Source organism: Cryptomeria japonica, chromosome 3, assembly GCF_030272615.1.
Source record: "Cryptomeria japonica chromosome 3, Sugi_1.0, whole genome shotgun sequence".
Lineage (NCBI taxonomy): Eukaryota > Viridiplantae > Streptophyta > Pinopsida > Cupressales > Cupressaceae > Cryptomeria > Cryptomeria japonica.
Genome location: NC_081407.1, coordinates 633028654 through 633041350, shown reverse-complemented (window position 1 = coordinate 633041350; position 12697 = coordinate 633028654). Strand labels below are relative to the sequence as shown.

The window sequence follows — 12697 nt, the reverse complement described above, 5'->3', positions numbered from 1 at the left end:
GCAAGTTCTATGAAAGAGGGGAAGCTACACAATTATGAAATATATACATCACTTGATAATTGAAAAAAAAATAATAAAAATCAATGATATAATAATTATACATGAATAAAAATTAATAAATAAGATTTAAATAGATATCAAACAATAAAAATAAAAAATGCTAAACAAGAGAATCATAGATCAAAAGCTATAGAAATAGAATGAAACTACACCTCTTAATGGCAAAGAGACAAAAGTATTAATTGTCATTATGTATAGTGTGGACCGCCTGTATAGAGAACGACGCTTATTATCGCGGTTCTATAGATTTTGTGTGATAAAGAAATTAAAACTAGTTTAGGAGCGAGGCAGATAGGCGAGGGATCCAACCAGTGGAGCGTTAATCTAAGTAGCTGGCTCAGAATGTGAATAGTCAAAGCGCTCATCCTTGAATTGGCCATTCGCATCGGGCCCTCCCACAACTACTCCAACCAGAACGTTCGGATTGGGCGAGCTGCTGTATATGAAACCATCGTTGCATGATATAATCTTTGGATGGGCGTAAATTGAAGACAAAGATGATCCGCGGTGATGAATATGCTGTGGAAATTTTGGACCGTACCCCACCATGTATGACATTCCTAGGGGATTGTCTCCCGAGATGTAATCGACCTGAGCCCCGAAAAAGCACAGAAGTTTGGAATAATTTCAACTGAGATGTTACTAGAATATAAAGCAGAAGTATATGTTGTTTACCTGTCTTTTTGCAATGGAGCGTAGTTTGGAGGGAGTGATTATGGTATTAGCGCATATCACTACTTGCTTGGAGTTGCTCAATTATTTGGCGTAGGTGAAGAGCAAGAAGATCTTGGATGTAACATATTGCAAATTACATTGATCAGTTGGGCCGTTGAACAGAAGACCACCTGAATACATAAAGAACATGTTTTCTAGTGTATGGAAGAAACATAACGATAATTTTACTCAATAGAGATAATAACTCATTGTGACCTGGTGAATATCGCGCTGAAGACGTTCCAGACAACAGAGAACAAATAAAATTGTTAGCAAGGCCTTGATATTCACCAAGAGACTTCACTTTGTTTAGCATAACCTCCCGCCAAGAACACGAGTAAGAAGATATGAAATGAGTTCTAACGTGAAAAAAAAACAGGAGTTTATGACTTTAAATGTGCACGGTAACATACCCGAGCCAAAAGAACTCTTGTGCCTAGATGTTTTTGGTTTCAGCTCATAACGTTGACGTTATCGCGATAGCCCAGAGCGGGGCCATTTGATTGTATGTAGTTAAAATATTTTTGACTTCTCGTGGCTTTTGCCAGCCATGTTGCACCCCACAGCAGTTCGTCCTGGATGAAACAAATCAATTTCTATTACCTTCCAGGTAGTTATTGAAATTTCAATTACATTTATATATAGTTATACTTACGCGGTAGCTAGAGTAGAGCAATAATACGGGCAGACAACAGAGGCGAGGGAGTCACTGTAAGCTCCTCTATGCTCGTCCGCCAAAGCAAACACCTGATAATCATCATGATAGCTAGGATTAATAGCAGATATTTCGGCTTAAATAAGACGTTGAGATTTGTTCGTTTAGGTTGTTCATCTTCGATAGGTAGAGCTTACTGTGACTACAGGTGAGCCATTTAAGCATATCAAAGTTTAGAAGATGTTGTTTAAAAATGATTTGGAGATTTCAAGTTGAATAATATAGGTTATCATTTAAGCATATGTTGTTTAAAATTGATTCTGAGATTTCAAATTGAATAATATAGATTTCTTGAGATGACGGCTCATCTTAAATCATACTTATAGATAAATCTTACTTTAAATTCAGATGAGCCACTAAATGGATAAAAACTTAGAATGCTGTTTAAATTCAATCTACAGTAAACTGAAAAATGATTTAATCTTGTACAACACAAATTATTTTGGATTTTCTTTCCCAATAGATAATTATAAACCACTTTCAAAGTTGGATGAGGCATAACATTATCATTCATTTAAATAAAGTGACTTCACCCGCACTGCAGTTTGGAGGAGGAGCTTAGAATAAGGGCCGTCTGTTTTCTTGAAAACCATGGAAGCCGTAGCAAGTGCCGCAGCTGTTTCAGAAGCAACATCCAAGCCTGGATTCTGAGCATCTATTTTGTACACGCTGCGAGGAGTGTCCATGTCTTCTGGCCTCTCCCTGTTCAGATGAAGACCAACGGACATCATTGCCTTCCCTCCAAAATTGTGTCTCTTCACATTCCGGTGTAGTTGGAAGCTTATTTAAAGCTGCTGTTGTATCAGTGTAAAACGTAATCTGTTGATATAATAAAAGACCTCTGTTCTCAGTGTGGATGTAGGTTAAGTTTGCCGAACTACGATAAAATCTGGTGTTTAGTTTTTGTGTTCTGTTTTTCATGTTTTTCATCTTTTTATTTCTGCAAACTGTATTTGTTTATTTTCTATCTTTTGCAATTGGTATCAGAGCTGGGTGCACAGTTGTTTGGAAATTTGGTAATTGCATTTCTTGAAGATGGAGTATTTGAAGGTGCAGAAATTTTCCAAAAAGAATTTCAGGATATGGAAGATTCAGATGCAATCTTTGCTGATCAAGCAAGACCTTAAACTTGTGCTCGAAGGAAAATCAAAGAAGCCTTCTACCATGAAAGACGAAGATTGGGAGACCCTTGATGAAAAAGCCAAGGCAACAATTTTTCTTTCGCTGAATGAAAATGTTCTGTTCAATGTTGCAGAGGAGAAAACTACAAAAGAAGTTGGGGACAAACTGATAAAAACATATGCTATGGCGTCTGCTGCAAATAAAGTCTTCATCATGAAGAAACTTTATAAACTCAAGATGAAGGAAGGTTGCACAATGGCGAACCATATTAATGAATTCAACACTTTGATCAGCCAAGCGAATTCGGTTGGAATGACTCAAGACGATGAAAATAAAGTTGTTCTTCTCTTATGCTCTCTACCAAACAGCTGGGATGGAGTTGTGACAGCTATAAGCACTACGACATCAAGCTCCAAGAAGTTGGCCTTTGATGAATTTCAGCCACTCTTCTCTCTGAAGATTTAAGGAGGAAGAATGATGAGCCCTCATCTAGCAATGCTCTCACAATGGTGAGCACCGAAAATAGAGGAAGAAGCCAATATAGAGGCAGAAATAATAACTATCGGAGGTCCAAATCAGCTAGAAGATCGCAGTCTAGAGGAAGAGAAGGCGGTTGTTGGTTTTGTGGGAAGGCTGGTCATGTCAAGAAAGATTGTAGAAAGTACAAGAAGGCACAAGACAAAGTATTGGACATCGAAGAAAACATAGTCCATGATAAAGATGATGGGATTCTAGTACTAGCTACAACTGTTACAAAATCTAATTCGTGGGTAATTGATTTTGGTGCCTCTTTTCATGCTTCCTCTCTCATGGATGCATTCACAAATTATCAAGAAGGCAATTTTGGAGAAGTATACTTGGGTGACAACAAAGCTTGTAAAATCATTGGGAAAGGTGATGTTGTCTTGCATCTAGATGGAGGAGCCAAATTATTGCTCAAAGATGTTAGACATGTTCCTCAATTAAAGAGAAATTTGATTTCAGTTAGCCAATTATATACACAAGGCTTTAAAACCGAACTCACAGACACATGGAAAATAGCCATAGGTTCCTTAGCTATTGCAAAAGGAGACAAGACAGGTAATCTCTACATTGTGAAAACCATTGATGAGGTGGGAGCTGCTATGACACTTGTGGGAAGCGATGTAGCCCTTTCGCATCAACGGTTAGGTCACATGAGCAAGAAAGGCCTTGAGGTGATGCTCAATCGTGACTAGCTTTCGGGTCTACAATCAGCAAATCTAGAGTATTGTGAACATTGTCTTCATGGGAAGCAAAGACAAGACAACTTCTTGAAGAATGGACATGACATGAAGACAACACCGCTGGAATTGGTGCACTCGGATGTCTTCGAACCTATGGAGGTAACCTCTTATGGAGGGGAAAACTATTTTGTTACTTTCCTAGATGATTGTACTAGAAAATTTTGGATTTATATGATGTCCCGTAAATCTAAAGTGTTTTCAAAATTCAAAATTTTCAAAGCACTTGTTGAAAACCAAAGTGGTCACAAAATAAAGTGTTTAAAAATGGATAATGGAGGTGAATTTTGTTCCTTGGAGTTTGATAACTTTTGTGTAGATCAGGGCATTAGAAGAATTAGAATTGTTCCATTCACCCCTCAAGAGAATGGGGCAGCGGAAAGGCTCAATTGAACTATCCTTGAGAAAGCACGGTGCATGCTCTCAAATGTTGGTTTAAGCAAGGAGTTTTGGGCTGAGGCTTGTAATACAATTGTGTATATAATCAACTGGAGTCCTTCATCATGAATGAATTTTGGTATTCTGAAAGAGGAATGGTTAGGAAAATGGATTTCATATACACACATTTGATTTTTTGGATGTGAAGCCTATGTTTATTTCCCTAAAGAAAAGAGGACAAAGCTAGATTTTAAACCATAGTGAGGCATCTTCGTAGGCTATGGCAAACATCAATTTGGTTTCAGACTTTGGGATCCTGTTGGAAAGAAAATAGTTTGTAGCAGAGATGTTGTCTTTAATGAGACAGTATTTCCAAGATTGGAGAAACATGGCAATTCAAATAATGAATATATATAGTTGCCAAATTAATGTAATAATGGTGATTCTATAAGATATTTGACACCCCCTATTTCTCCTACCTCTTTGTTATCTTCAACCCCTACCTTTTCTTCATCCCAATCGATGATAGAGTTTTCTCCAGGTAATGACACGGGAAGGGAAGTGATTTCAAATCTTAATCCCTACATAGAATAGGCTCAACACCCCAAGCATGCACTCAATGGTACGGTGATTGAAAACCATACAACTCATATTGCACAAAATCTGCAGGATGGTATTTTGACTGACATTGTGGCAGGTTCGGGTGCCATGCCAGCTGCTCCACATCCCTTTCTATGCACTCCCCAGTGCTTTTCCCAGTCAACACAAACCATCCCACACTGCCCCTTGGAATTGCAGTCATATACGCAACCACATACTTGCTACGATCCTACTCATAGAGGAAGCGGTGGCAATTTTGTTTGAAATAATTCTTCTGTTAGAAATAATTCTTCTGTTCATAACACTTCAACACGTTTAGATACTACATGGTGGCATGATGGTTTGTCTTCAATGCAGCAATAGTCTTTGTTCAATACGCAGCCTACAAGTTATTCCCCTGTCTGTGACTCACAGCTTGGTATGCAGCCATCTATTGACTCTCCAATTTACAGTATTGACCAACATATGTGCAAAAGTAGTGGTGATAATGGTCATAATGATGAAAATGTCAGGGTGCAAAAAGGTGCATTCTCCTCTAATAAAAGGCATTCACCATCTGAAAAAGACCAAGAGCATAGTGATGGGGATATAAGAGAAAAAGACCTAGCTAATGTTAAAATTGATTTAGGGAATGTCAGAAGATCAAGTAGACAAGGAAAGATTCCATCCAAATTCTTTGATTATGAACTTTTCTTTGCTGAGGAGGTAGAGTCCATTTTATTGCTCTCTGAATATATAGAACCTTCAAATTTTCATGTAGCTATGAAGGATGAAAATTGGGATAAATGACAGGGTGCTATGCAAGAAGAAATGAGTTCGATTGAAGCTAATAACACATGGGATTTGGTAGGAAGCGTTACAAAGCCAGATTGGTGGTAAAGGGTTATGCTCAAGAAAAAGGGATCGATTTCACTAAAATTTTCTCTCCAATTGTGAAGATGACAGCAATCCAAACTGTTTTAGGACTTGCAACTATATGGGACCTTGAGTTGGAACAACTTGATGTGAAGACAACGTTTCTGCATGTAGACATTAATGGAGAATTGTACATGAATCAGCCTAAAGGCTTTGTGCAAAAAGGACAGGAACATCTCTATTGTCGACTAAAACGTAGCTTGTATGGGCTCAAACAAGCCCCAAGGCAGTGGATGTTAAGTTCGATTCTTTCATGATTGAACATAACTTCATAAGATGTGAATCTGATCCGTGTATCTACTACAAGAAACTTTTGAATGGTGAATTCGTCATTCTTCTTCTCTATGTTGATGATATGTTGGTAGGTGGTACAAGTTCTAGAATTGTTGGTGAGTTAAAAACTAAATTGGCAAGTAAATTTGTTATGAAGGATTTACGGGCAGCCAAGAAGATTCTTGGCATGATGATCACCCAAGATAGAGAGAAGAAGGAGATCACTTTGTCACAAAAGGAATAGATTGACAAAGTAATTGATCATTTTGGTATTGCTGATGCCAATATTGTTTCTACCCCACTTGCCACTCATTTTCAGTTATATTCTGATTTGTGCCAAAAAACACAAGAAGACAAGGATTTCATGGAAGGAATTCCTTACAAATCAGCAGTTGGTAGCATTAGGTATGCTATGGTTTCTACACGTCCCGACATTGCTCATGCGGTGGGAGTTGTGAGTAGATTCATGAGCAATCCTGGGAAAATTCATTGGGAAGCGGTTAAGTGGATATTAAGGTACCTAAAAGGAACTTCAGATTATGCATTATGCTTTGGTGGCAATAATGTTCAGTTACAAGGTTTCACAGATTCGGATCTTGTCGGAGATTTAGACAAATGGAGGTCTACTACTAGTTATGTCTTCATGTTTGTTGGAGCTGCCATTAGTTGGGCCTCTAGGCTGCAACGTTCTATTGCCCTTTCTTTTGTAGAGGCTGAGTATTTGGCTCTTTCTGAAGGTGCAAGAGAAATGATCTGGCTGCAACGATTGTTTGGTGAAATGAAGTACCAACAAAGCGATTATGTTATGTTTTGTGATAGTCGCAACGCCATTTTTATGGCTCATAACCATTCCTCTCAGCGACGTTCTAAACATATTGATGTGCATGCTCATTTTGTTCGTCATATGGTTGAAGAAGGCAAGTTGAAGGTTGTTAAAATTGACACATGTGAACCCGGTAGATATCTTTACTAAAAGTGTGTCCAAGGAGAAGTTCGAAAGTGCTAGGACTTCTCTTGGGCTCGTAATGAAGAAGTAAATCAGCAAGAAGAGCAGGGGAATGACTGATCAATAGCAGCATCTGTTGGCTATCAGGTGGGAGATTGTTAAGACGAAGACCAACAAACATCATAGCCTTCCCTCAAAAACTGTCTCTTCACTTTCCGGTGTAGTTGGAAGCTTATTTAAAGCTGCTGTTGTATCATTGTAAAACTTAATCTGTTGATATAATACAAGCTCTCTATTCTCAGTGTGGATGTAGGCTAAGTTTGCTGAACCACGATAAAATCTGGTGTTTAGTCTCTATGCTCTGTTTTTCATGTTTTTATTTCTGCAAACTGTATTTGTTTATCTTCTATCTTTTACACTCCCACCTTTCAATTTCATCAAATTACAATTGTATTTAATTTAAATTTTGGAGTAATCATCTGACTCTATTAATTTAAATATTACGCACGTTTGTAGTGTTAAATTAATCAAGATACCCCAACTTTTGCATGGATACCTGGAAGTATAGAGTGCCTGGATAAGCGGCGGCTTTGAGCAAGTAATCTGTAGCCCAACGAATGGCTTCCTTGGCATGCTGGAGTTCATTTCCCATCTTTCCGCCAATTTCCAAGACGCTCCATGATAACATGGTGGTGGTAAATGCCATTGGGAAGCTGAATTTCACATTATCTCCTGCGTCATATTATCCTCCTTTCATGTCCACCTGAAACCAAAAAGAAATCTTAGAATATTTATGTTAGAGCGTGTGTTTGTAGTGTTTGAATGTAAATGTACACGCAGATTAAGTTGATGTTTGATGTATGCTCTTAGCTTAAATATTTTTGCATTTGTCTTCCAACATTATAGTTTTAATGATCTTAGAACATTACAAATGTTAAGTTAAATATAAATAATATATTTTAAGTTTTCACTTGTTTAAGTAGTATATCTGAAATTATATTAATAAATGGGTTCTATTCAAGAAATTAATGTAATTTGATATGAACTGTCATCAGAATTTAGAATATGCTGTTTAAATCAAAAGATCAAAAAATTAAATATTTATGGACATGGTAAGCAGCTTCATCAAAAAGATCAAAATCTTGCATGATGTTTCAACATTTTAAATGTGAGATTTGAATAAATAACATAAATTTTGATTTGTTTAGATAATTCATCTACAACCACATTACTAAAAAGATTACTGAAGAATCTAATACAATTTTAAATGAATCACTTAAATAAATCAAAATTTAAAATAAAATGTTTAGATTAAAAAAAAAAAAAAATTGTAATATTTAAGTTAATTGAATAACTACGACATATATACATGACATATATACATGATAAGCAGCTCCATCAGAAAGGCCAGAATCCCCTCTCCATTTCAGCACTGTTACTGAACTTTCAGCACTGTTATCATTGGTAGTTACGCAACTTACCCATTAAATGTACAATAATAGATAAAGCATTTTATTAAGGAAGACTTCGTTGCAACTTCGGGCATTCTTCTGCATAACTATATGCGTACGCAACATATGCTATGGCTGTGAATCTCAGACTTTGACTCTAATAAACAAAGTAATAAAATCATTATTAATCTTTTCAGACGAAAAGGCTAAACCAAATTCATGAACATTCTTCACGCTTCCGAATTAATATTGGTGATAACCATCAACCACATCATTATTTTATTCTTTGATACATATATGAGCTCGAAGTATAGTGGAGTATAATTTGTCTACTTGAGCGAGGAACATGAACTGAAAGATTAAGATAGTATTCACATTATAATCTGCACATGAAACCCGCAATGCTTTCAAAATTAATAACACTTTGACCTTGTATTTAATTTGCACTCAAGGAAAACAAGTATATGAATTAAGGCGGTCTTCGAAATCAAAGATAAAGTATATAGCATATGAGGATTTAATATCAAATTATGTTACTTGACGTTTAAATAAGGGAAATTGAAGAATAGAATACTATGAGGTTTACTAGAAGAGTTAAAATAAACATATTTATAATTTTGTTTATTTTTTAATGTAAGATTAGTTTAATCATATGGTTTGGTTTCATTTAAGATTTTTCTTATATGCTTGAATCTTAATAATTTGGTTTTGTTTGTTATCAATGTTTCTTTTTCTATTGTATTCGTAGAGGGGAGGCATGCATTTATTTGCTAATAGTCAAATCTAGTAAGAGTTCTGAATAAGATGTGGCGACATGTCAAACAATCAATACAATGTCAAGGATGCTAACATAATGCTATAAAATGTGCTTAAGATTCTCTATGTGTAGATGTGATTGCAATGATCTTTTTATTTATTCATACTTTTTTTAATAAAAAGTAATGAACTAGATTTTATTATGTCATTTTTCTAATGGAAGCATGTAAGAATATTTGGAAGGTCGTAATGCACCTCCCTACCTTCTCCTTCACTCATTTGTGTCATTGTGTGCTCAATATATAGAATTATTTGTTCGACTTGGTGTTGTTTTTCACTATTTTTAGGCTTTGTGTTTGTTAAGGGTTGTTTTCAGCTTCTTTAGGGTGTTTGGCATGTCTTACAGGTCCTATTACTACTTGAAATTGCTTAGTTGTATGTGCACCAACACCTTATATAGACTACATCCCCCTATCTAGATCCTAGCACTAGGTGAGGACACCAACACTAGTAGAGGACACTAGTGGTTGACTAGGACTTAAGCACCAAACTTGGACTACACCATGTGGGTGCTACTATGCTATTAGGCCTCGGTGTCCCATTTGAGTGATATTGTCTTGTTTGGCTACCCTTTGTTGTCAAACTACCCATTTTCATCATTTCATCATTGGTAAGCCTCTATCGACCATTTCTTAGGGTGACCTTGTGTATGAATTTTTTACCTCTTTGTCTCTAGAGCCTTCCCAATATGTCATTATTTTTACATGTGTCTTGCATGAATAATTTTAGCATCTCCTTGCCTTGGGAAGTGATTAGTGATTTGTCATCCTTCTATTTGATTTAGAGTTTGTAACTCCTTGTTAGGAAATCACTTGTGTAGGTTTGCCTTTGTTTGTGATCATCTTGGGTTACTATTGAGTGGATTGAAGTGATTGTATTCTTGTCCTACTCCTTATTTTGAAAATGATAGATTTGTATTCTATTCGAGCAACATTGACTTCTAGGAATCTATTCATTGTTGTTGGTATTTGAGTGTGTTGTCAAGTATTGTTAAACCTAGTTTGATATGGATTGGAGGTTATTTCCTTATCCCATCATTGTGTATGGATTGTGAGAGAAAATGATAATGAGATTAGTATCCTCTCTCTCTCTCTCTCTCTCTCTCTCTCTCTCTCTCTATATCTCTCTCTCTCTCTCTCTCTCTCTCTCTCTCTCTCTCTCTCTCATGTTTATCATGGTGAGTTGTCTCATCACTTCTTAGCCTTTCACTAGTGCCTCCTTGCTTATGCAGTGAGGAGATCATCCTTGTTGTCTTTGCCACTATTTCATAGTGTTATTTGCAATATTTGTGTGTGCTTCATTATGCAATTGTGTAATGTTGTTTAATATCTTTGGTATTATGGTTGTTGTGTTTCAGTTTTGATCATGTCATTATGTGAATACAATCTTCTTTTCATTATCTGTATAGATGGTTTTTCCTATTATTTGATGGAGGCTTTTTTTTAAAAATAATCTGTTGTTTTGAAATAACCTCTGCAATAATCATTTTATATTTCTAAGTTTGGGATTTGGGTTCCTTTTGCCATTACCTATGGTAGTTTCAGGAATAGGTTTAAGTTTCTTTGTCTCAACCTCTATGAATGCTATAGCAATTTTTCTTTCAACCGTTCATTCTAGTTTTTTTCTTACACCAATAAAAAAATTAAAATCTTCTCTAATTCACTATTAAAAATATGTACCACCATCCACTATTTTCATAGGAAACAAAGATAGAAAGAAAATTTCTTTTATAGTCCATGATGCTAGGGAGTCTTTGTAGTACCCCTCCATGCTTTGATTCAAATACTTATTACTTTGACTTAGACTATGTTTGACTCATTATATATGGTTCATTTCACTGGTTTGTGTGTGTGGATACATTCATGTGATACATGTTATTGGACTATTTTATGATGCTTATATGTTTCAAGATATGATTACTGTTATACTTTATTTGACATGGACATATTGGTATTAATGATGGTATACTTTTGACTTGGATTTTATATTGGTAATTTATAGTGATGCTTTATGAGATGTGAATCTATGATCAGATGTTATTATTTGGATTTGATGATTGATGATTGATGATATTGATGCTTATGGATTTTATGTGTAGAATAGATCATTATTGCATTGTTTCCTTGGGGATTAGGGTGAAAAGAATGATTTTGTATTACTCATTCGTGATCTCCATATGAGGTATATGTATATGTATATGTATATGTATATCTATATGTCTGAGCATGCCTTCAAATCCCAATGATGGTACAAGAGATAGTCCAAGCCCCAAAAAGTATCTAACCCTAGCCATTGTCCTAACACAGGGATAATTATCTAATCTTTATTTTTATCTTGTCAGATTTTTCATGTAGAAAATATTTAACCAGCTTGTTGTTGATGGTAAGTCTTGTATTGATATTGACATTATTTTATGATTTAGTTGAGTGTGAGGGATTTTATGTTATACTGATTATTAATATTAATTATAAGTTGAGTGTTTCAAATTAAATAATAATTCATAATTGTTTATTATGGCTTTAATTATGTTTTTGATTTAATAAATATATTCCTATTAATGGATGTTATTTATTAAGTGATTTATTTATGCATGTTATTTTATAGTGGAAATTATATTTTATTGTGTGGTAGTTATCTTGAGTGGAAATTAAGCTTTATTTTGGAATTGATTGTTCTATTTTGGTGGAACTAGTTGTCTTATTTTTATGGATAATTATAATTTTAGTTGGAATTAATTATTTATTGTTTGCTTGGTTGTTAAGTGGGAGTTAACTATGTTTAGGAGATTTTTAATTGATTATTTAATATTTAATAATTATTATTTTATTATTTTATCTGGATTTCTATTGATAAATTAATTTAATATTATTGATTTTATGTTATTTTTCATGATTTTTGAAGTAGGGTTTTGCTTTTCTTTTATGCATGTTTTTGTCAAGATTTTTTTAGGTTGTAGTTGAGTTTTGTGTATATTTTTTCCTTATAGGAGTTTTATTTTATGTTTCCTTTTCATAAAATTTTGGGAGAAGAAATATTGTTGCAATTTGTGAAGAATTTTGGGGGAGAATTTTTGGATTGTGAATTTTTTAGAAGGGTTTGCAATGTTGATTGACAGAATATTTTATGAGGTTTCTTGAAGCATGGATTGGATTTATTTGATCTTGGTTGTTGGAATTTTGGTTGTTGATTTGAAGGGGATTCACATTCATAGATTTGTCTGCAATCTTTTCTCCTTCTCTCTCTTATCTTTCTTCACAAGTTTCCAAGTAGGTTCCTATTTCCTAGTTTTGACTTCACTTTAATTTATAGTTTTAATTAAAATTGAATATTAGGAGGATTTGGTTTCATGATTTTTTAAATGAATCTATTGTTTGTATTCAATTATTTATTCGTATTCTAAAAAGATTAGAATATGCCTAAATATGGTGTAGTGTTTGATTGTTTC

General features: G+C 34.9%; 1 pseudogene; it reads right to left on the bottom strand.

Annotated features, from left to right (window-relative positions):
* Positions 1-336: 336 nt before the first annotated feature.
* LOC131072059 (endoglucanase 1-like) lies at positions 337-8403 on the bottom strand (annotated as a pseudogene).
* Between the last annotated feature and the right edge of the window lie 4294 nt (positions 8404-12697).